The sequence below is a fragment of the Rhinopithecus roxellana genome, chromosome 10 (assembly GCF_007565055.1).
Source record: "Rhinopithecus roxellana isolate Shanxi Qingling chromosome 10, ASM756505v1, whole genome shotgun sequence".
Taxonomy (NCBI): Eukaryota; Metazoa; Chordata; class Mammalia; order Primates; family Cercopithecidae; genus Rhinopithecus; species Rhinopithecus roxellana.
Window position 1 is genome coordinate 34,025,463 of NC_044558.1, and position 25,533 is coordinate 34,050,995.

At 32.8% G+C, this 25,533-nt stretch overlaps 1 pseudogene; it reads right to left on the minus strand.

Moving 5' to 3' along the window:
* Positions 1-624: 624 nt before the first annotated feature.
* On the minus strand, positions 625-1,891 carry LOC104682001 (annotated as a pseudogene).
* Between the last annotated feature and the right edge of the window lie 23,642 nt (positions 1,892-25,533).

Consider the following 25,533-nt stretch of genomic DNA (forward strand, 5'->3'; position numbering starts at 1 on the left):
TAAAAAGCAAAAAAAATACTATGTTAAAAAAAAACTGTTGAAAACAGCGAGGACAAAACATTGCAGATAGCTATAGTGCTGTCTAGAAAAAACAAATGCTAGACAATATCAGCATAGTATCAGATAATAAAAAAACAAAGCAAAACAAAATGTAATGTTAAAAAAAAAAAAAAAAAAAAAAAAACTGTTGAAAACAGCCAGAACAAAACACTGCAAACAGCTATATAGTGTGATATTAAGAATGTGGGATCTGGAGACAGGTACTACAACTTTACCACTCACACTTTTTTAAAAATTAAGGTTTATGTTTTTTATTTTGTATTTGTAATGTACTCTTTTATGGAACTTCAAAAGAAAATCTTAATTCAAATTAATACCTTTAAAAAGAAGTAAAAACTCAGTTTATTTTCAAGAATTTGTATAGAGTAGTAAATGTAGGCCACATTTTATATTTTCTAAACACCAACTATTCTATTATAAAATAAAAAAGTGATATGTTAACTATTATAAAGGGTGAAACTATTATACAAACTTTAATCTAAAAGGCTGCTTTCTGAATCTGCATCAATGTAATTTCATGATTCTTTACCAATATTTATAGAAAGAAACTCTATGATCAAATTATCATTCACCTTTATGCCCCATGTGGGAAGTGATAGGTGAATATCTGTAGTAATATAATTCATTGTCTGCTCTTCCACTGAGGAGTAGCCCTTCGTTTGTCCAGTCTACACTGAGAATTTTGTCTTCATGAGCAGCTAGATCATAGAATGGAGCCTCAAAACTTCTTGTATTCTACAGCTTGACAATGTCACCTAAATATACTGAAATCAGCTGCTGTTCCTGAATAGAAGACCATTTTACTGATGTCACCCAGTCTGTATGTGAAGTTGGGGAAAACGACAGCAAAAAAACTATCTTTAGTTTAGGGATCCCAGTTTTATATGCGTGTCTGTGCTTCCAGATGCTAAACATTTACAAAGTAGAGAATAGAAAATACAATACTTTATTTCCTGACAAAGTTGAGTTAAGACTGCTGAACTCAACATCCCACACTCTAATTGTGTGGTCCCAAGATGCACTGCAGATTCTTTCAACATTTGACCACAGAGCCAAGGAAATCGCTTCCTTGTGGCCAGAGAGGGTTAGCAAAAGAGTCCTTGTTAGTCCCAATTGCTCTGTTTTCTGTTTCTTTCTCAATTTGTGGATTCCCCCATTTCATCTTCTTTATCTATAGGGACTGTAGACTAGATATTTAATATTTTATCTCATCAACCACTGCAAAATATAGTTTCTGAGCTATCAACAGCTATATAATCTACATTTCCACTATGATCTCTGCAGCAGTGTAGGGCTTTCCCTGTTTCTCATTAAATTCTACTCCAATAAGACAGTACTCTAATCAATGGAAGAATTCAGTAATAAGCAAGACATACTGTCTTTTTTCACCCAGGCCACATTTTTCACAGCATCTGTATGTCTCACAACATCACTACGGAGTTCTCTTCCAAAGATCAGAACCCAGAAGTCTTATCATAAGAACCAGTCAAGGTACATTCCTCTGACCCTTTAACTGAACTGCTCCAGTCATCATAGAATATGCATTGCTCTGGCTGGTGGGCAGTGTACTTCTCCACATATTCTAGTTCCAGAATCTCTTCTCATGAGATGATCTCCAGGTCCATGTATTTGACCAAGGAAATTAGCAGAAACTGGCCCTCAGTAAGGAAATCAACTCCACATGTGTGTAGAACTCATATTTATCCTTCAGCAGTTTATTCATGATGTTACTAAGGTCAGCTACTTCAGAGGCAGCAGAGATTGAGAAGAGAACATCATCTGTGATATATTTCTTGTTATCACTGTAGAAGCGTGTTTGGAATGGAGACATGGCAGGGAGTACACACAAGACTTGCCACAGAAACATAGGGGTTGATATTCAGAGAACAAGAGCTCTGGTCTCTTAGGATTAAAAAATGGCAGCTCAAAATTAGACAGAATAAGTGAGAATCTCCATTTGAAAGCTGGCTTCCAATTTCTTTCCTTGTATCTCTTCCCATATTTTTAATTAATTATAGAATCACATATATTTGATTTTACAGAAGTAATATAGACAGATTTAATGTACTTTAGTTTTCCCCAGTGGTAATGTCCTGCAAAACTGTAGCACCATATGACAATCAGGATATTGAATTGATGTTAATACTGTGAAGATATAGAACATTTTCATCACCACAAGGAACTCTAATGGCTGCCATTTGTAGCCACATTCACTTTCCTCTCACACTCCCAACTCTGCTCTCACCATTCCTAATACCTGACAACTATGAATCTGTTTTCCATTTCTATAATTTTGTCATTTCAAGATTGTTATATAATTGAAATTATACAGTCTGTCCCTTTTGGAATGGGCTTTCCTTACTCTGCATAATTATCCAAAGATTCTTCCAGGATACTGTGTGTATTAGTAGAGATTTTTTTCTTACTATTTCTGAGTACTATTCCATGTATGGGTGTGCTAGTTCATTTAGTCAGTCACTCATTGGAGATCATTCCAATTATTTGTGGATGTTTTATATATATACACATATATATATGTAAAACTGTCCCTATTTGCTGTATATATCTGTGTGTATATATATATATACACAGATATCATAGATATATATGTACACACAGATATATATGTGTATATATATATCACAGATATCAAGATATATATCTTATATATATCACATATATAAATATCACATACATATGTGATATATATATCACATATATATATCTGTGACACAGATAAATATATATATATATATCACAGTTTCTTTATCCACTCATTGATTGATGGGCATTTGGGTTGGTTCCACAATTTTGCAATTGTGAATTGTGCTTCTAAAAACATGCAAGTGCAAGTACCTTTTTCAAATAATGACCTCTTTTGCTCTGGGTAGATACCCAGTAGTGGGATTCCTGGATCAAACTGTAGCTCTACTTTTGTTTCTTTGAAAAATCTCTATATTGTTTTCCATAGTGGTTGTACTAGTTTACATTCCCACCAGCAGTGTAGAATCTTGTATCTGGAAATTTGCTGAATTATTTTATCAGTTCTAGGAGGCTTCTGGAGGAGTCTAGGGTTTTCAAGTAAACGATCATATCATCAGCAAATAGGGACAGTTTTACTTCTTCTTTAGTAATCCCTGATCATCAGATCCAAGGCAACATCTACTGTTTTTGAGTTTTTGATTACGTCCACTCTTGCAGGAGTAAGGCAGTATCACATTGTGGTTTTGATTTGCATCTCCCTGATCATTAGTGATGTTGAACTTTTTTTATATGTTTGTTGGTTGGTCATTTGTATATCTTCTTTTGAGAATTGTCTATTCATGTCTTTAGCCCACTTTTTGATGGGATTGTTTGTTTTTTTCTTACTGATTTGTTTGAGTTTATTGTAGATTCTGGATATTAGTTCTTTGTCAGATTTATAGGTTATGAAGATTTTCTCCTACTCTGTGGGTTTTCTGTTTACTCTGCTGACTATTCCTTTTGCTGTGTAAAATCTCTTCAGTTTAATTAGGTCCCACTATTTATCTTTGTTTTTATTTCATTTGCTTTTGGGTTATTGGTATAACCCCTAAAACATAATAAATGTAAATAAGTAGAGGAATAAATATAAAAGGATGTATTTACTTACCAGCTTTGTCCGTTGAAAAGCCTGAAAGTTAACAAGCACACCTCAGAACTTGGCCTTATATACCGATTTTTACTGAAAATGAAATTGGAGCTTATTTGGAGAAATGGTTGATTCCAAGGCTAGGGGAAAAGAAAAAACAAATGAGCATTAAACATCTTGTTACTCCAGAATATAAAAAAGTGATGACAGAATGATACAGCCATGTCAAAAGAACCCAAAAATTAGTTCAAAGAATCTCCCATTGATCAAAACAGGAACACACTGAGCATTCAAAGGAATAATTATATTAGTGGATTATAAACCATTGATTAAAATAAAGACCTATGAATCTACACCGACATAAATAAATAATTAAATTCATCATATGATGAGGAATGGGATAATTATATAGTTTCAAAGTGCCTCTCCATGAAATGCTTATTTACATAGAGAAAAAACTGAGTATCTTTGTAGTGCAGAAGCCTAGAGACCTCACCCTCATTAGGCGATTACTGTTAATTTCATCTGAAATGGGACAAATTGTCATTGTGTGTCCATTCACAGAATGCAATAAGAAGGCATAACATCGCTACTGTTGCAAAATGCATAATATGAATCTCATCCTGAAGAAATATCAGACAAACTCAAACTGAGGAAAATTTTGTGAAATAACTGGCCTTACAATCTTCAAAAAATTCAACATCATGCAAATTAAGAAAAGAGTAAGTAGATGTTCTTGACTGAAAGAGACAAAAGGGACACAAAGCCTATGTGCAACTGGAGTCCTTCAACTGGATCACTTTGCTATAAATGTTGTATTTGGAGCAACTGATGTGATTTAAATCTATTTGATGATGAGATTATAGCAACATATCACCTTAGTAGGAAATATTAGGTACTATTTCAGCATTATTTCTATAAAAATGTTTCTATCTATAATAGCACTCACCTCACTACATCCTAATTCAAAGTAAAGTGTTCTAATTCAAAGTAAACTTATTGGATTTTATCATTTATAGTGCGTAGTATGGTGTTTTATGGAGCAAACTATAAAATGAATAAATTAATTATCAATTTAATTCAAAGGTAAGATAAATTATAGAATGTCTGTATTGTTAAAAAGTATACTCAGCAAAAAATAAAATTCAATGGCTAATCAGGGAAGCCAGGCATTTCTTAGTCTAAAGTGAGAAAAGAAATCTAAATCATTCCCAAATAAAACCTTTTCAATGGAAATTTTAAATTTTTTGAAAATATTCTTTTAAATATTTATACAGGTTAATCCTCTTGCTTCCTAAACTAATAGTGAATTATAGAAATTAATTTTGTGCTCATTTTACATTCCAGTATATATATATACATATATGTATATATCTGTATTAAGTTTTCAAGCTGATTTTTTAAATCTTCATTTTTGTGTTATAATTGTGTTTTTGCCCATTTTTTTCTGACTGAATTTTGCTTATATTCTTTTTCCATAGCTATTTCCATAGCCCCTTTTAACCTTTTGATCCAATAATATTTCTACTCCCCAAATATTTGTCAGTATCACAAGAGTAACTCCTTCAATTCCCTTGTATAAGGACACTTGTTTGGAACCTTTGATTATAGCAGTAACACAAATGACAGAAGGAGGAAATTGAAAGTATCCCTTTACAAAATTATGAAGCAATATGTGAAGTGATATAATATTATTTGAAGATTAGTGATAACGATGTTTATTGTAAGCTCTAAGGTAACTAAATAAAAGTAAGAAAATAGACATAATTAATAAATAATTAGCCAATAGTGAAGCTAAAGGGTTTTATAAAAACTCAAGAAGTTGACAGAAAAAAATAATGAGGAACAAAGACACAAAAAAGATCCACGACATAGAACAAAACTACCAAAGGATTGTAAATTTCAACGCAGCAATGTGAATAATTACTTTAAATGTAAATAGTCTGAACACATCAATTAAAAGATAACTGTTGTCCGGCTTGATACAAAGTCAACACCCTCGTATGCAACACCCTTTATGTACAAAGACATAGATAAAAGTAAAAGAATATAAAAATAGGTGGTACAAGCTCCAACTGGAAGAAAATTGGAGTGGCTATATTAATATCAGACGAAGTGGGATTCCAATTATTTTAGTAGTTACCTTAGAGTTTTCTTTAGGTAATTTCATGGTTTCAGCCTCAGATTGTCTTTAATCCATTTTTATTTGATTTCTGTGTATGATGAGAGATAGGAGTCAGACCTACTCTTGATCTATCCCCCCAAAAAAGAGCCTAAAACCAAGTCTCAATGAAATTCATAGGAGAAAAAAAAAATTGATTTGCTTGAGAACAAAGAAAACAGATTCTGTTTACTTTTCATCAGAAAGAGTCAAAACCAGAAGTCATTTAAAGTGACATTTTAAGTGCAAAAACTAAAAACAACAACAACAACAAAAACAAAAAAGAACAAACTGAAAAATAGATAAAATTGTTGACAGAAAGTTTATATGCAGTAAAAATAACTTTGTAAAGCAATGTTTAAGTGACATTTTTTATTAAAGATGAAAACTGAAAAAGCTTGTCACTACAAGACATGATAAAATATCTTTCAATCTGAAAAGAAATGATAGTAGATGGAAATTCAAATGTACAGAGAATAAAGACCATTGGAAGTCTGTGAGGAAACTGTTTTCCAAGGTTAGTTAATTAGTTGCTAAACATGGTCATAAATATCTCATGTTTTATTCTACCCTCCAATTTGACATCCTCAATAAATATCATATGCAATATGTCTGTCAATGTTCTAAGCATCACTTTTTGACACAACTACTAGAACAAGTGGAGGGGATAATTTCCCTGAGTTTTTAAGGAGTGAAAAAACTTTTACCAGAGAGCTTAGAGAATGTTACTTTGGCCAAAATCGAGTCATGTGTCTATTATCTAGCCAATCACAGCCATGGTGCTTGAATGGTTATGATTAGTGTATAACAATCACCTGAAATGGAGTACATTGCAAGGTTTCACATTGAAAGTTCTCACTTCCATGAGAATGGAAGCTCCAATGTTCACTCCAAGGTCTAAATATTTTTGTCTATTTACCTTCCACTAAATAATGCTATTTAGCTCTAATTGGCAGTCCAATATTTACATATTTAAAATGGGAATTATTCCAATGATCAGTCTTTGAGTGGTTAGCTGTGAGGTTTTAGGAATAGGTAACAATATGCCCCACCTTTTATAAAAGGTCACAGATCCTTTATGAAAACTGTGAACTATAAACCTTTAGTTCTCAGGATGAATTGAAGATTTAGGGAAGAGAGAATATAAAAGCAAACATCTGAAATACATTATTTTGAGAAAAAAGATCAGAAAATGTTTCCCCCCGGCATATGGGTTCACTTATCTCCAACTATAGAAGCAGGAACTTCATCTTTGGGATCTCTGATGGAAAATATTCCCAAGCTATCATGAATACTATTGGCCAACTAGGTCAAAGAACACTAACGATATTCAATCCAACTTCAGATTTAGCTCTGTCCACAGTAAATGCTTCTGGGATTCTGGGTTGATTCTCAAAATTTTCTTAATCTTTTATCCTTTACACATTCTATCGGCATTATCTTTTGTATCTCAACGTTTTTACGATCAGTTTCTAGCTTCTCTGCATCCCATCTGGACACAATTAGGGTTGTCTTTACTAAGCGCAACACTTTGAGCAACAACACACTCTCTCAATATGCACCTCCCTCTGTTTACTCCTCTCTGCTTTCTGTAAGACCTGTCCCTTCTTGCTTCTTTCATTCCAGATGTCCTTCTGCCATCTCCAACTCTGCAAAGCCTACCATCCTTGCAGACCTACTCAATGTCATCTTCTTCAGCAACCCATCCTTGATCAATTGTTCCTAGATCTTGAACTGTAGTTACACATCTCAGAAAAGCTTTTAGACATGTAGAAAGTCAAATGTTTGAGAATGTTTTTGGCAGCATCGAATGCAACAGTGAAATCTTGGAAACAAACTAAATGCCCAATAACAGTACAATGATAATTTTATTTTGCTGAGTGTCTGCAATAGAATATACTAGAATGAATAATTCAGTATATACGGCTTATACATAACATAAATAAAGTAAAATAATATAACAATTAAAATGTATAAATTAAAGCATATTTACCAACTTAAATCTCAAACCAAACATTAAGGGAAAAAAAGAACATTTTAGAAGGACTTTTGTAGTAGAATAATATTAATGAGATACTTGCAAACAGATTAAACATTGTTTAGAGATGTATGCATGTGTGCAGATACATAATTTTCACAAAGGAACACAATTATGAGGCCATAGAACACAAATGTTGAAGTGGAGAATAGAAGAGAATGATCTTGAAGACAAACCTAAAATGTGATAAGTTCACATCTGCTTAGAGGAAGAAAGGTGCATCTTTCAGATTGCACCATAAAAAAAAGAGCTATTCAAAGAAATGAACTTAAATTCTGTCAAATTAAAACATAATTCTTTACCATTGGAATATCTGTCTTGTCTCTACTGTCATATTTTACCAAGAACACCTTTCTTAAGTTCATTCATATTTGAATTCCATATGCCTTGTTGTTAACCCAGTTTCTGACTGAACTCTCAGAACCTGGTGTACACTTAAACTAAGCTTTTCCATCACCTCAGCATTCTTTCCAGAAGTTGGCCTTCCCCTGTGTACTAGATTATTCCATCGTTGATTTGGTTTTGTCAAAAACTATGTTGGCTATAATTGCTCTTCTTTTAAAGTGTCAGCATAGAGTTAGTCAAAAGTAAACGTACACAAAATTGGAGAGTCAAGATGACATGATTGTATATTTAGAAAACTCCATTGTCTCAGCCCAAAATCTCCTTAAGCTGAGAAGCAACTTCAGCAAAGTCTCAGCATACTAAATCAATGTACAAAAATCACAAGCATTCTTATACACAAGTAACAGACAAACAGAGAGCCAAATCATGAATGAACTCCCATTCACAATAGCTTCAAAGAGAATAAATTACATAGGAATCCAACTTACAAGGGATGTAAAGGACCTCTTCAAGGAGAACTACAAACCACTGCTCAGTGAAATAAAAGAGGACACAAACAAATAGAAGAACATACCATGCTCATGGATAGGAAGCTCACCTTTCATTCTGAAAGATGCACCTTTCTTCCTCTAAGCAGATGTGAACTTATCACATTTTAGGTTTGTCTCCAAGATCATTCTCTTTTATTCTCCACTTCAACATTTGTATTCTATGGCCTTAATATTGTGAAAATGGCCATACTGCCCAAGGTAATTTATAGATTCAATGCCATCCGCATTAAGCTACCAATGACTTTCTTCACAGAATTGGAAAAAACTGCTTTAAAGTTCATATGGAACCAAAAAAGACCCCACATTGCCCAGACAATCCTTAGCCAAAAGAACAAAGCTGGAGGCATCACGCTACCTGACTTCAAACTATACTACAAGGCTACAGTAACCAAAACAGCATGGTACTGGTACCAAAACAGAGATATAGACCAATGGAACAGAACAGAGCACTCAGAAATAATACCACACATCTACAGCCATCTGATCTTTGACAAACCTGACAAAAACAAGAAATGGGGAAAGGATTCCCTATTTAATAAATGGTGCTGGGAAAATTGTCTAGGCATAAGTAGAAAGCTGAAATTGGATCCTTTCCTTACTCCTTATATGAAAATTAATTCAAGATGGATTAGAGACTTAAATGTTAGACCTAAAACCATAAAAACCCTAGAAGAAAACCTAGGTAATACCATTCAGGACATAGGCATGGACAAGGACTTCATGTCTAAAACACCAAAAGCAATGGCAACAAAAGCCAGAATTGACAAGTGGGATCTAATTAAACTAAAGATCTTCTGCACAGCAAAAGAAACTACCATCAGAGTGAACAGACAACCTACAGAATGGGAAAAAATTTTTGCAATCTACTCATCTGACAAAGGGCTAATATCCAGAACCTTCAAAGAACTTGATCAAATTTACAAGAAAAAAGCAAACAACCCCATCAAAAAGTGGGCAAAGGATATGAACAGACACTTCTCAAAAGAAGACATTCATACAGCCAACAGACACATGAAAAAATGCTCTTCATCACTCACCATCAGAGAAATGCAAATCAAAACCACAATGAGATACCATCTCACACCAGTTAGAATGGCAATCATTAAAAAATCAGGAAACAACAGGTGCTGGAGAGGATGTGGAGAAATAGGAACACTTATATCGTTGGTGGGACTGTAAACTAGTTCAACCATCATGGAAAACAGTGTGGCCATTCCTCAAGGATCTACAACTAGAAATACCATTTGACCCAGCCATCCCATTACTGGGGATATACCCAAAGGATTGTAAGTTGTGCTGCTATAAAGACACATGCACACGTATGTTTATTGTGGCACTATTCACAATAGTAAAGACTTGGAATCAATCCAAATGTCCATCAGTGACAGACTGGATGAAGAAAATGTGGCACATATACACCACGGAATACTATGCAGTCATAAAAAAGGATGAGTTGGTGTCCTTTGTAGGGACATGGATGCAGCTGGAAACCATCATTCTCCGCAAACTATCACAAGAACAGAAAACCAAACACTGCATGTTCTCACTCACAGTTGGAAATTGAACAGTGAGATCACTTGGACTCTGGAAGGGGAACATCACACATTGGGGCCTATTATGGGGAGGGGGGAGGGGGAAAGGATTACATTGGGAGTTATACCTGATGTAAATGACGAGTTGATGGTGCTGATGAGTTGATGGGTACAGCACACCAACATGGCAGAAGTATACATACGTAATAAACCTGCACATTATGCACATGTACCCTAGAACTTAAAGTATAATAAAAAAAAATGAATGACCTTCACTCTCTGGAGGTCATTCTCAGAGATAAGAGTCAGGTGTAGGTTTAAAAAAGAGTTCCAATTTGTCTTCCACCTTTCCTACTTATGCAGCTCTCCTCTCCTGCTGCTATCTTTCCTGACACAAGTCCCCTACCAGGAACTTTGCTGTAATCTTATAGTGGCAGAAACCATTCAGAATCCAAATTTCCCTATCAATCCCTTTGTTTAGTTTTAATCAAGCAGCTGGATATATATATTTCTAATTTCCAGGTTTCCCAGAAAGCTACACCCTTTTTTTCTGTGTCAGGGCTAATGAGCATCTTTTCTCTGATCTTTCAATTACCATTCAGACCTTGCTTCCCCATCTCCTCCCACAATTGGGCAAACTCTAATTCCTGTAATAAATATCTATCCCACAGTCCTCATAATGATTGTACTTTCTTAGTTGAACATCAGCTGAAACAACCATCATCCCCAAGCCTGAGTATATTCTTCCCTCCCCCTCCTCATAATAGCAAGATTTATGCAGGAAGTAGTATAATGGTATTAATTATCTCACAGGTACAAAGTAATAAGATTACCAAAATGACTTTCCACTTCTCCACTTTCACCAAGAATTTTTGTCTTTTTTTCAGTACATTTATGAGGCTGTAACGACATTCCTGTGTTTAGAATGAAGCTTGTTCTAAATTGATGAAAAGGACCACATTGTATGCATGACAGATGTCCTTGTAAAGCAGGAGAGAATACCAGTAAGTCTTAATGGTGTTAACTTGCTGATGGTATTCTTCAATAAAATTGTCTTTTTTTGCAAGAATTGGGTCCAATACTCATAAACACATATGATTGTGTTAATCAGCCTTGCTGATTAGCTATAAATATTACATTTAGAAAGCATTACTGATTAAATTTCAGTAACTGTTGCCTGAATCTTCCAGATAAGAATTAGCCACCCCGACAACCAAGACTAATATAACCATTGTCAAGTCTTGGACTCTCTTCTGAGCTCCGAATAAACAGTAATCAGGATTTGGAGCTTTGACCCAGAACAAATTCACAGAACTTGCTTGCTGTGCTTTGCAAATAAATTATTATGTAAATGTATATGCAGTTAACCTGTGCAACTGGCAAGTTAGTCATATAAAAAAATTGCTTTAACGAGAAACTAGAATTCTTGAACAACAGAAACAAGAAAAGCATTACTTGGCATAGTGGTAAGAAAGAATATACTTCTGTCAATTCAAGACCTTCTATACCTTCACCTACCCTATAGCTCCAACTGTGTTCTTATGTGTCATATGTAACATATGTAACATATTAAACAACCAATATAATTCCATTCCCAACCACCATCTGATTTATCGTATATATTAGAATAAGTTGAATCTTTGAAAGGAAAGTTATCCACTAATATAAAATCCAAATATATACACTAATATAGCCTTTTAGAGAAAGGCAATATAGGATATTTGTCTCTACATTTATATATATGTAATATTTCAACATTGATTTCTTATATATTAATCATCAGAACTTAATTATATTACTTAAGATATATGAGTCTCAGTTTCCTAATCTGGAAGATGGGAATAATATCATATTCACCATATAGGGTAATTGTGAAGATTAAAATATATGATTATGTTATTCTTAATACAATGTTTAGCATATACATACTTATGTATAAATAGATTTTATTAACTTATTTTATTCTTTTTTTCATACAGAGAAATACTCAGATCCTAAGGGTACTCTTCATTCTGTCTTGAAAACTATAAATAAAGTCCCCAAACATTTTCATCACCCAAATGTATTTGTGTCTCTTCTCAGTTACTCCCTCACTCCAGGGGCAACCACTGGTCTGAAATTTATCACCCTGTGTTAGTGCAGTAGGTAGAATTTTAAGATGAATCCCAGGAAACAATGTTTTTCAGTCTCCTCTATCAATGTGGGAGCAACCTATGACCCATAAACATTTTCTTATGAATAGAGTTTTAGAGTATGTTCTTTTCATTATTTGACTTCCGACACTCAACTCAGTATTTTTGAGAACTATCCATGTTGTTACATGTATCAATAGTTTGTTCCTTTTAATTGCTGTGTTGTATTAGATTTCATGAATATATGTACACAGCACTTAATATTCTTACTGATGGTACTCTGATTTGTTTCTAAGTTTTGAATATTACGAGCAATGCTATTATGAAAATTAACATACAAAATGTTTGTAAACATATTTGTTCATTTGTCTTACTTACATATATGAGATTGTAATTACTGCACTGTTGTGTAAATGGATGTTCAACTTCTATGACAAAATGGCCAAATTGTTTTTCACATGGTTGCATCAGTTCATACCACAGCCAAAAATGTATGAGACTCCCAGTTCTCTCCAACATTTGGTGTCATCAGTCTTTTACATTTTAATCCTTCTAGTGGTAATTTAGTCTTTAATTTTGCATGTCTAATGATATTAATTTTTTTTTGTGCTCCTTGGTCACTTGCATATATTATTTGGGAAAATGTTTTAGCTCTCTTCAATTTTAAAAAAAATAGCATTTTAAAATTATTGCTTTGCAACTATTATTTACATATGTTTTATAAAAGCCCTTTGTTGCTGTAAACACAATAAAAAATAAATAAGAAAGTCACTTACAATTGAAAATAAATTATTTTTAATTACTTACTTATTTTGAGTCCCCTAAAAAATCTTTGTCTAACCCAAGATCACGAAGATTTCCTTTTATGTTTGTATTCTAGCTTTATTTTTCTAGCTTTTATGTTTAGCTTTATATTTCACCACGCATTTTAAAACCAAGGTATATGAAGAGCTATTAAACATATGAATAGGTTGTCAACATCATAATTTATTCTATTTATCACATAAATTCAATATAACACGAATTCATGTGCAGTAGAGTAGCTAATTGAAAATAAGTGACAGAACAAAATGTTGGAGATGTGGAGAAAATGGACCTCTAATACATTATTGATGGAAGAGTAAAATGACACAGTCATTCTGGAAACCATTTTAGCATATTGATATAAAGTTAAATACACAACTAACGTATAAAATGTATTAAATTTCCAGGTTCTTACTTGAGCAAAATTAAAGCATATATTCATAAAATGACTTGCACTGTAATATTTCTAGTAGTTTTATTCATAGAAGCCGGTATTTTGTTGCAACCCAAATAAAATGGACACCAACAAGTGAGTGGATAAAACACTTAATGGCACATTCATGTGATTAAATACTACTCTGCAATAACATAAACAAATTTTTAAAAATATTACGATAACCAAACATACCAGCAGCAACAAGGCTCATACAGTATTATTCTATTTATAGGAATTTTTAAAAAAGGAAAATCTAATTTATGATGACAGAAAAAGGAACAGTGATTTCCTTTTGGAAAGAGTGAGTATTGACTCCAAACCACATTTTGTTTTGTTTTGTTTTGTTTTTTTTTGTTTTGAGAGGGAGTCTCGCTCTGTCACCCAGGTTGGAGTTCAGTGGCGCTATCTCGACTCACTGCAAGCTCCACCTCCCGGGTTCACGCCATTCTCCGGTCTGAGTCTCTCCAGTAGCTGGGGCTACAGGCGCCAGCCACCACATCCGGCTAATTTTTTTGTATTTTTAGTAGAGACGGATTTCACCGTGTCAGGATGGTCTTGATCTTCTGACCTCATGATTCGCCCGCCTCAGCCTCTCAATGTGTTGGGATTACAGGTGTGAGACACCACTCCCCGCCCTCATATCATTTATTATTAGAAGAATGCATGGATAATTCTTTAAACAATAAAAAAAAATTGTCTATAATTATTACCAATTACCTTCTAAAAAAGTAACTTTTCTAAAATTTCTTCTCAATATTTTTCTAATAAATAGTAGCTAAATGTATTTCCTTTGTGGAAAAACAATATTCTAGATGTGTTTATTATATTGATATTCTGTTACTCTAAGATTTTTAAAGAGATATTATATATTAGTAAAATTGTTAATTATTTAAATTAAATTATTTTAATATGTAATAGTTAGATAATTTATATTCAGCATGCATTAGCACATATGATATATGCACATTGTTAAGTAAAAGGGGAAATTTTTATAATACAGTATATAATATAGTCATATGCCCCATAGCCACTTTTTACTCAATGACTGACCTTATATACGACTGTGGTCTCAGAACATTATAATATTGTACTTTTACTGTGCCTTTTCTATGTTTAGACACACAAATACTTACCATTATATTACAATTGTCTACAGTGTCCAACAGAGTAACGTGCTGTATAGGTTTGTAGCCTAGGAGCAACAGGCTATGCCATACGACCTAGGCATGTAATAGGCTCTACCATCTAGATTTGTGTAAGCACACTCTATGATATTCTCACAACATGAAATCACCCAATAACACATTTCTGAGACTATATCCCTGTCATTAAGTGATCCATGACTGTGTCTAGTGTTGTATTACAAAGATGTAGAATTGCCAGCAGTACAACTCTAGATCTTACGTAACTCTTTTTTAAATAGCTTTATTGAGGTATAATTGATATGCAATAAACAGAACATATTTAATGCTTACAATTTGATGAGTTTGGGCATATGCACACATTCATGAAACCATCGCCACAATCAAGGTAATACACTATCCATCGCCTCCCAATTTCCTTATTTCTGTGTGTGTGTGTGTGTGTGTGTGTGTGTGTGTGTGTGTGTGTGTGTGTCTGTGTTAAGAATGCTTAACATGAGATCTCTCCTCTTAAGAAAACTTTAAGTGCATAGTGCAGTATTGTTTACAATAGGTATTATGCTGTACAACAAATTTCTAGAATACATGTTACATAAACAAAACTTCATACTAATTGAACAAGAACTCCCCATTTCCTTTTCCTCCAACCCCTGCTAACCACTATTCTCTGCTTCTATGAGTTGGAGGACTTCAGGTACCTTGCATAAGTGGAATCATGCAGTATTTTTTCATTTGTGATTGGTTTATTTCATTCCGCATAATCACCTCTGGTTTCATCTGTGTTGTTTCAAGTGTCAGAATTTCCTTGTATTTAAAAGCTGAGTAGTATATTAATGTGTGTATATACCACATTTTATTTATTCATTCATCTGTCTATGGACATTTGGTTTCTTTCTATAACGTGGCTATTGTGAATAATGCTACACAAAACATTGAAGTGCAGATGGCTCATCCAGATCCAGATTTCAATTCTTTGGGTACATACTCAGAAGTAGGACTGCTGGACTGTATTATAGTTCTACTTTTTATTATTTTTGAGAAATCTCCGTACTATTTTTCATTAGCAACTGAATAATTTTACATTCTCAAAAATAGTGTAGAAGGTTATAATTTCTCCACATCCTAATACTTGTTATATTTTTGTGTGTGTTTGTTTGTTTGTTTTATTTATAACAGCTATCCTAACTGGTGTAAAGTGAAAACCTCATCAGTTGATTTGTTTCCTGATGAATAGTAATATTGAGAATTTTTAATGTACCTGTCGAACATTTAAAATGTCTCTTCAAGTCCTTTACTCATTTTTAAATTGGGTCATTTATTTTTGTACTATCAAGATGTAGTATTTTTGTGTTTTTTTTTTTGTTTTTTTGTTTTAACTTATATTTTAAGTTCAGGGGTACATGACCAGGTTTACTACATAGGTAAACTTTTGTCATGGAGGTTTGTTGTACAGAGTATTTCTCACCAGGTATTCAGCCTAGTATCCATTAGTTATTTTTCCTGATCCCCTCCCTCTTCTACCCTTCACGCTCCAAAAGTTCCGCATGTGTGTTGTTCCCTTTCTGTGTCCATGTGTTCTCATCATTTAGCAACCACTTATAAGTGAGAACATGCAGTGTTTCGTTTTCTGTTCCTGTGTTAGTTTGCTAAGCATTGTGGCCTGCAGTTCCATCCCTGTCCCTGCAAAGGACATGCATTCTTTTTTATGGCTGCATAGTATTCCATGGTGTATATGTACCACGTTGTCTTTATCCAGTTTATCAGTTATGGGCATTTAGGTTGATTCCATGTCTTTGCTATTGTGAATAATACTGCAATGAACATATGTGTGCATGTGTCTTTATAACAGAATGCTTTATATTCCTTTGGTTATATATCCAGTAATGGGATTGCTGGGTTGAATGGTATTTCTATCTTTAGGTAGCACTTTTCAAAATAAGACATAGATGCAGAAGTTCTTTATTGTAACTCTTGAGTTATTCAAAAAGAATTTCCTTTCGTAGCATCAGCAATGTCTATTTAATGTAAGTAAAGTTACATTAAAACTTTCAGCTAACATCAAAGGACCCAAAGTGCTTCTGTATATTACCTTATTTAATACACATTTGAAAAATATCTTTTAGAACTGAAAGGACTGTATGTTAACAATTAACTATGTGAATGGAAATATGTGCAAACCTCTATTCTTAACTGTGAATTGTTTTAAACCATGTTTTCTAAATCCTTTGTAGACATTATTTTATATTTTATATATAGCCCTTGGCCTCCTTCCAAAGTAGATAGCATATGCATCAGAAATGACTTGATTTTATGTCATATTTTTCTTAATATGAAAATTTTAGGTTTAAAATATGAACTACATAATCAAAAGATGACTTTTAAATCCATGAAAACATACATTAAAATAGAAACAAAATTTTTGCCCTTCCCAGACACTATTAATACGTACCATGAATTCTAAGTTTATTTCTAGTTTTCTCCAAAATATACATAGCTCCACATGTCTTGTAACCACTATTATACATGGTTCAGTAACTCAGTTATCACTGTGCAAATAATTAAGCTTTAGATGATATGAGTGATCCACATAAAGTGATGTAAAAACAAAGCAATGTACTGATATCTAACTTTGTGTCATATATATATATATACATATACACACCATATAATTGATTGATTGCATTTATGTATCACATTAATATTTTCCATTATTTTACCTTAGTTCTGTGAGTCTTACTGTCATGGAAACATTGATTCCCCATTGTAATCACTGCTGGTGTAAAATACAGCTGCCTAACAAATGTACACTGGAATGGGTTCTTTTTAGCATCTGTTAAATCTCAACAGTGTATAACTGTTCTTTTTAGAGTGCATCAATCATGGAAGAGTGAAACAGAATTAAAGAGTTTAGCCCTTTTGGACTCCCTTTGTATCTAATTTAAGCATGTATGACCCATTGCTTTCATTGTGCTTACAACAGCTGTTTCTTATCATTAAGAAAAGCAGCTTTGCGTGCAGAACATAAAACAATAAACGCTAGCCATGTGGATAGAGTACATTTGCTTCTAAAGGTTATAAATATACACTTAATAAAAAAGTAAGGTGATGCTAACCATATTTCACAGAGAACAAATGTTACCACTTCAGGCAATAAAGTCTAACACCTCCTGATCAAAAGAAAACAAAATAGTAAATTCAACAATCCCCAACATTGCAAAAATTTGTGCAATTAATAAAATAAAATTACTTGGAAGGAGGTTAAAGGATGAAGTAGGTTCTTAAGGATTATGGTATAGAGAGAGCATGTTTAGGGTTTTTCCTAGAAAACTACATAAAGTAACTTCTAGATTCCACTGGGAAGTGTAGAAATTATAGAAATGTTGTTGAGTGAATACAAGTGCTTATGCTAGAGACCACAAACCTTACTTGTATGTGTGCCAACTTTTAAAAAATATTTTGGAAACACTTTTTTTCATTAAATTTGTAAGTGAAATTCTATTACCTTAATAATCGTAAGTGTTAATAAATATGTTGATGATTTATTCTATACTTTAAAATTGCCCTGCATGTTGAAAGTTCTTAAAGCACAAATCACTGAGGCAACTTTAGAATTTTGTTGGATAGAAAATTTACCAATCAGGTGGAAGTCAAAATAATAAAATAGGTGTTATCAAAGCCATAACACATTTTTAAAATAATGAATGTTTTCAAAATTGTGCTATTTTCTTTAATCTCTTTTCAAACTAAAAGTCAGGACATTTCTAAGTGTTCTTTGCTGACCTTCATTGGTGAAGTGCTTACATAAGAAAATGTTTCTTTTTACTTCCTGGTAAAAATTCTGGCAGCTACTAGGACTTCAATAAGCCAACAGTCTATTTTATTTTTATTTTTATTTTTTTGTACAAATGATAATATTCTACAACGTCTCTTATTTGAGTCCTTTTCAAAATTTTTCTTCTCCAAAGTACATCTCCACTCCCTTGTTGGAAATGGTTTATCTTTTAACTTTTCCAGTTATACCTTATTTGTCATGCTTTCTATTTAAATTTAGTTGCTATAAACACTCAGTTAAAGAAAGTTGTAAGGCTAATACCTATTGTATGAATGTTTGAGAGCTCTTCAAAAACATGTGCATTTTTGGCCTCAAAATATTTTACAATATTCTAGTAGATGAATTTGTGGAATCTGTGGAACAAGAAGCTATGCGCACCCGTGATTCCTAACGACCTGGAAGTAAAAATTGAGTCGCATGTTGATAAACAAAATTTTTCTTTTTTCGTCCACAATTACAAATACTAGTTCCTCAGGAAGTCTTCCTTCTCACCTTTTAGAGCTCAGGGGGTTATGTAATGGGTACTCTAAGAGGACAGCTTGAAGCTCTCATCTTCCTCTGAGGATCAGGATAACTGTTATCCAGACAGGCACTTGATTTGGAGCCATCCACCTGTCAATCCCTTCTCTAATTTAGGCAGAATTGGGCTGAAGCAAGGAGACCATGTCTATTAATAGCTTACTCAATCTTGATACCATTCTTTTCTGTGTTATTCCCAAGATAATGCTACATTCTGATCCCAACATCTCACAGAAGTTTGTCTCAAAACAGTTGCTTCAATTTTAACTTATTGCACCTGTCTTTCTCTTCCCAGAATTCAGATATGAGTTCATAGGATTGAGCTAAGGGCAAGTTTTAATGAGAAACAAGAAGCTTTATTCCTTCTTAAGAAAGGAAGCTGACCATTGAGGGAGTTTATTCAGAATTCCTTCCTTCTGTGTACTTCCTTCTGTGTACTAAGACAGTGTTTTACTGGGAATGTGCAGTTGGTTTCTTATTTAATGCCATTTCACTATCCCATCTCTTCCCATAAGATGTTTCTACATTCTTTATACAAACAAAATTTTGGTAGTTCACTGTGATCTTCCAGACACGCAATATAGATTCAAGATGTGATCGTCTGCTGCACATTAATCCTTGTAATTACTGCAGCACCAACCAAATTCCTAAACTTAATATACAGATAATTAACACTTTGTTTATTAAATAAAATACCTTTAAAGAATAAAGCAATTATTTATTCTGAATTATGAGTCATTAATAATAATAACTAACATTGAATCATTATTGTATCTCTTTATTTATTTATTTATTTATTTATTTATTTTTAATTTACTTTTTTAGATGAAGTCTCTCTCTGTCATCCAGGCTGGAGTGCAGTGCCACGATCTTGGCTCATTGAAACCTCTACCTTCTGGGTTCATGCGATTCTCCTGCCTCAGCCTCCTGAGTATCTGGGATTAGAGTCTCCCACCACCACATCTGCTAATTTTTGTACTTTCAGTAGAGACAGGGTTTCACCATGTTGGTCAGGCTGGTCTTGAACTTCTAACCTTGGATTATCCGCCTGCCTCGGCCTCCCACAGTGCTGGGATTAGAGGCATGAGCCACAACGCTCAGCCTATTGTATCTTAAAATTCTATATCTGATACTCTCAATACGTGCTATACACCATACTAAGGCCCTTGGGGGAATAATGATGAACAGGACATTCTCTAAGTAGAATAGAGATCACAGTCTATGGAAGAAATAAACGCAAAAAAAGGAACAAAACAAAAGTAAATATTGACAGATTTTAAAAATGTATCCGAAGAAATAATAGTTTAATGAAAGAGAATAAAAGTGCTGAGAGCATGAGGTGGTCAGGAAAATATAATTTGTGAACCAAAACTAACGGAAATAAAAATGGTCATGAGAAGAACTAGAGGAAAAGCATCACAGGTGGAGTAAAAAGGCAAGTAGACTTTGATGAAGGTAAGAGCGTGATATGTTTTTTAATATGACAGAGGGCTATTGTGAACAGAGCAAAGTAAGAAAGTACAAGTGGGAAGGGCCAGTTAGGCAGGGTCTCATAGGATCTGCTAAGAGGTTTGAATTTTATTGTAATGGTAGTAGGAAGACAATTTTTTTTTTTTTAAGGAGGCATAGGTATTTTAATATTTGCATTCTCTAAAGTATATTTGACAATCCATCATTTATGATGTTATGCATATTTCAAATAATTAGCTTTGCTCATAAATTTTAAAGTATATACACATCGTCCTACTTACATTTGCAAAAGCTTTTGTGACTTGCAATTATACCAATTTCCAAATGATCCTATGCCACTATTCTTTAAGAACATTTCAAACAATAGCTTGTTATGAATGCTCATCAACAAATAGGAAGTTTCAAATAAGAAAATTCCATCATACTTATTTTTAAATTTATTTGTGTGAAGTCCATGGATGTCTTCTATAAAATAGGCCCTGAATTTTTAGTGACATGAAGTCCACAGCTTCCTGAGCAACATTCTTTTATAAGGAAAGCTTTTCTTTTGTTCTTCTCTCACTTTTTAATTGTTATTTTAATTTAGTAAAAGTATGGCCTTGTATTTTTTTTTCTATTTTGAAATCATTATATTAGATTTAGATTTCATTTTAGTCATTATTCATTTTGATAATCATATTTGTCCGGTGGAGCTGTTTAATCTGACTCCAATGTCTTTTTGACAGATCCCCACTAGTAGGGGAGCATTTTCTCACTTTCTTGGACAATAAAATGTTCCACTTTCAAATTTTAACTTTCAAATTCCACTGTCCCAGACCTGAAACCAGTCATTTCTACTACAAACACTATTAGTTTTACTAGGTAGTAGTAGCTAGTATCTAGATTTGGCTCAAATATTTCTCATTACTGATAAGCTGTCTGTTTTCATGCCTTTTTATAATGAGTTCACTTCAATGCCTTTAATTCCAAATCAAATCATAATTCAATATCACTCTTTCTCTCTTTTACCCACTCCACATTTTGTATCTCTTTTCACTAGAATATGAGCAATTGTTCACAAGAATGTTAACGTTTATTTACTTCTTACTGTAATCAACAAATTTAGCTTAATGTTTTGATGTATAAGATAATTAAATGGTTCTAAATTCAAAATAATTGGATAAAATATGTTCAGAAAAGGTGTACCCACTTATTTAACACTTTCAATTCAATTCTTGTATTTTTATTAGTTTCCAAAGCCCATTGTTTGTGTATAAACACCTACTTTAAAATATAGTTTCATTTTCATTTTTAATAAAAAGCATATCATATAAGCTGTCTTACTTTATTTGTTAACTTAATATTATAGCCTGAAAAGCTTTTTATATCAGTTCACAAAGATTTTTCTTAATTCTTTATAGCTGCATAATGTTCAAATGCATAGATGTAACTATTTTTCCAGTCAATAACCTATGTATCCTGCTAGATGATTTTCAGGATATTTGTAGCAAAATTGCTCCTATAAATAAATTTGTGCATAAGTTTTTATTGTTGTTATTGTCCTTAGTGTAATTTATTTTTAGAATAAATTTCGAGAAGTAAAATTGCTAGACCAATGACTAAAAGCAAATGTAGTTTCATAAAATTTTTCCAAAATTTCTCCATGAGGATTATACCATTGTTCACTCTCACCAGTGACATATGAAAGTTTACTCTTCCAGTCTTGTCAGCAAAATGCGTGGTCAGGCTTTTGAAACTTGACTATCTAAAAGCTGAAAAATACATATTGTAATTTTATTTTACATTTATCTTACTATAAGTGAGGTTGTTTGCAACTTCACATTTATTTTAGTATCAACCATGACCATCTATGTTTTTGGCCTATTTTTCTAATACATTTTGGGTCTTCAATCCTCAATTACTTTAATGGTGTTTATTTTAATAGAGAGATATAGTTTATATACAATGAAATGTTAAGATCTTACTTGTACGGTTTCAAGAAACTTGAAGAATGTATACTTAGTTATTGCCACCACAGTCAAAGTAAAGAACACTTTCAGCATCCCAGAAAGTTCCCTCCTGACTCTTTCTAGTTAAAGGCAATATCTGCTCCCCAAGGCAAACTATATTTTGACTTTAAATACCATATGTAATATATGTATTTTTTTTGAATTTCATATAAATAGAATCATACTACATAACTCTTTTGATTGAGTTCAGCATTATACCTGTGAGATTAATCAGTGTTCCTGCATGTGTCAGTAGCTCATTCTTTATATGGTTGAGTGGTATTCCATGAGCAGTTTATCCCTTCTCCTGTTGGTTGTTTCCAAATTTGGGGTATTGTAAAGTAAGCTAATATTTAACATTCTTACGCAAGTCTTTATTGAACATATGCTTTTATTTCTGTTTGATAAATATTTAGGAAAACCATATAAGAAATTTATATATAGGCATGATGTGGAAAAAAGGAAACTCTTATACACTGTTGATAGGAATGTAAGTTAGTAAAATCTCTATGGAAAAGAGTATGGAGATTTCTCAAAGAACTAAAAATAAAACTATTGTTCAATCTAGCAATCTCACTACTGGGAATCTGCCCAAAAGAAAATAAAATGTATTATTAAAAATACGCCTGGATTCATATGTTTATTACAGCACTACTGAAAATAGCAAATATATGGAAACAAGTTAAGTGTCCATCAATGGATGATGTAATAAATAAATTATAATATATAAAATGGAATAATATACACAATGGAATACAATTCAACCATGAAAAAGAATAAAATCATGTATTTTGCAGCAACAGGGATGGAACGGGAAAAAAGTCAGACACAGAAAGACAAATATCTCATGTTCTCACAAGCGGGAGCTAAATAATGTGTACACATGGAAGTAGAGTGTAAAATGATAGACAATGGAGATTCAAAATGGTGAAGGAGTGGGAAGGGTGGACGACGATAAATTGCTATGAATATAATGTATGTTATTCAGGTGAGGGATACCCTAAATGCCCTTAGTATACCACTATGCAATCTATGCATGCAACACAATTATACTTTTACTCCATAAATATATCCAAATTTAAAAAGAAATTTGTGTGAAATTTTTGAACTGTTTTCCAGAGTTGTTTTGCTGTTTTACATCCCAATAAGCTAGATATGAATATTCTAATTGTCCCATATCTTTAGCAACATTTTGTGTTGTCAGTTGTTTAATTTCAGCCATTCTAATGAATAATTATCACATTTCACTGCGGTTTCATGTTGCATTTCCTTGATGGCTAATGACCTTGACAGCGTTTTTATGGACTAATAGGCCATTTGACTATCTTTTTTTATAAAATATATATTCAGATTTTTTCACCAGTATTTTATTACATTGTCTTTTAATTATTGATCTGTAGTGGTTATTTTTATATTCAATATGTTAATTTTCTATACATACATGCAAATACTTTCTCTATGTCTTGTCTTTTCGTTTGTAAAAATTATTTCTTTGATGTGAAGAAATGTTTTACATTGTAAAAATCCACTATGTCACTTTTATTCCTTTATAATTAGTGTTTTTTTTATTCTGTCCAAAAAAATTATTTTCTACCACAAGTGATATTGTTTGGAATTTGTCTCCACCAAATCTCATGTTGAAATGAGATTTCAATGTTTGAAGTACAGCCTGGTGGTAAGTGATTTGATCCTGGTGGCAGATCCTTCATGAATGGTTTGGCACTATCCCCTTCATGATAAGTGAGTCTTCGCTCAGTTAGTTCACAAGAAATCTGACTGTTTAACAGTTTGGAACCTTTCCTTTCTCCCTCTCTTCCTCCTGTTCTCCTGTAACTTGATGGCTCCCTGTTGCCGTTTTGGTTATACATTCAATTATACATTGATTATACTTATGATTATACATTTCCTGAGGTCTCACTAGAAGCAGATACCAGCAGCATGTTTCCTTTAAAGCCTACAGAACCGTGAGCCAATTAAACCTCCCTTCTTTGTAAATTTCCCAGCCTCAGGTATTTATAGTAATGCAAAACACTCTAATATAACTAGGATATCAAAATATTTATCTAAGATTATCTTGTAAGTCTTTATAATTTTAGCTTTTTAAATTAAGTGTAGGATCAATCTTTTTTCTATATTTGTATGGTTACCAGAAAACAATTTTTTCAAGAGATTTTTTTCCCTCAGTTGAACTTTTTTGGAGCCTTTGAAGAAAATAATGTGACCATATATGTATGAGTCTTCCGGACTCTATTCTGTTCCATCACTTTACCTGTCTATCTTTATACTAATATTATGCTTTCTTGATTTTTATAGATGTTTACTGTTTTAAAATCAGAAAATGCGTATTTACCAACTCTTCTTTTTAAATAATATTTAGACTATTTCAACACTTTTCATTTCCAAATAAATTTCAGAATCAGTCCATCAGTTTCTGCAAGAAAAAAAGTGTACAGTAATTTTGATTTGGACAGCATAAGTTTACATAACAACGAGTCTTCCAATTCATGACTGCAGTATCTTTCCTCATTAATATATATCTTCTTTAATGTAATTATTGTAGTGTTTGATGTAGAGGATTTAAATATGACACATCAAATTCATTCCTAAGAATTATGCATTTAATAATACATTTAACATTTTTTAAAATTTGTCTTTCAATTGTTTATTGTTCATATAGAAATGTAATTAGCATATTGACCTTGTGTCATACAACCCTGCTCAATCTATGTATTAGTTTTAGCCCACATGTGTACATTGCATAAATATTCCCATTCATCCAATTAGTTCTGCAAGAGTGTCCTTGAGCAAAAAACACCTACATAATCACATTCTACTCATGGAATCTCCTCAAACCCTATTATGACATATTTGATTGTTCCATAAAGTTATTTCTGCTTACAGGTCTTCTTTTTA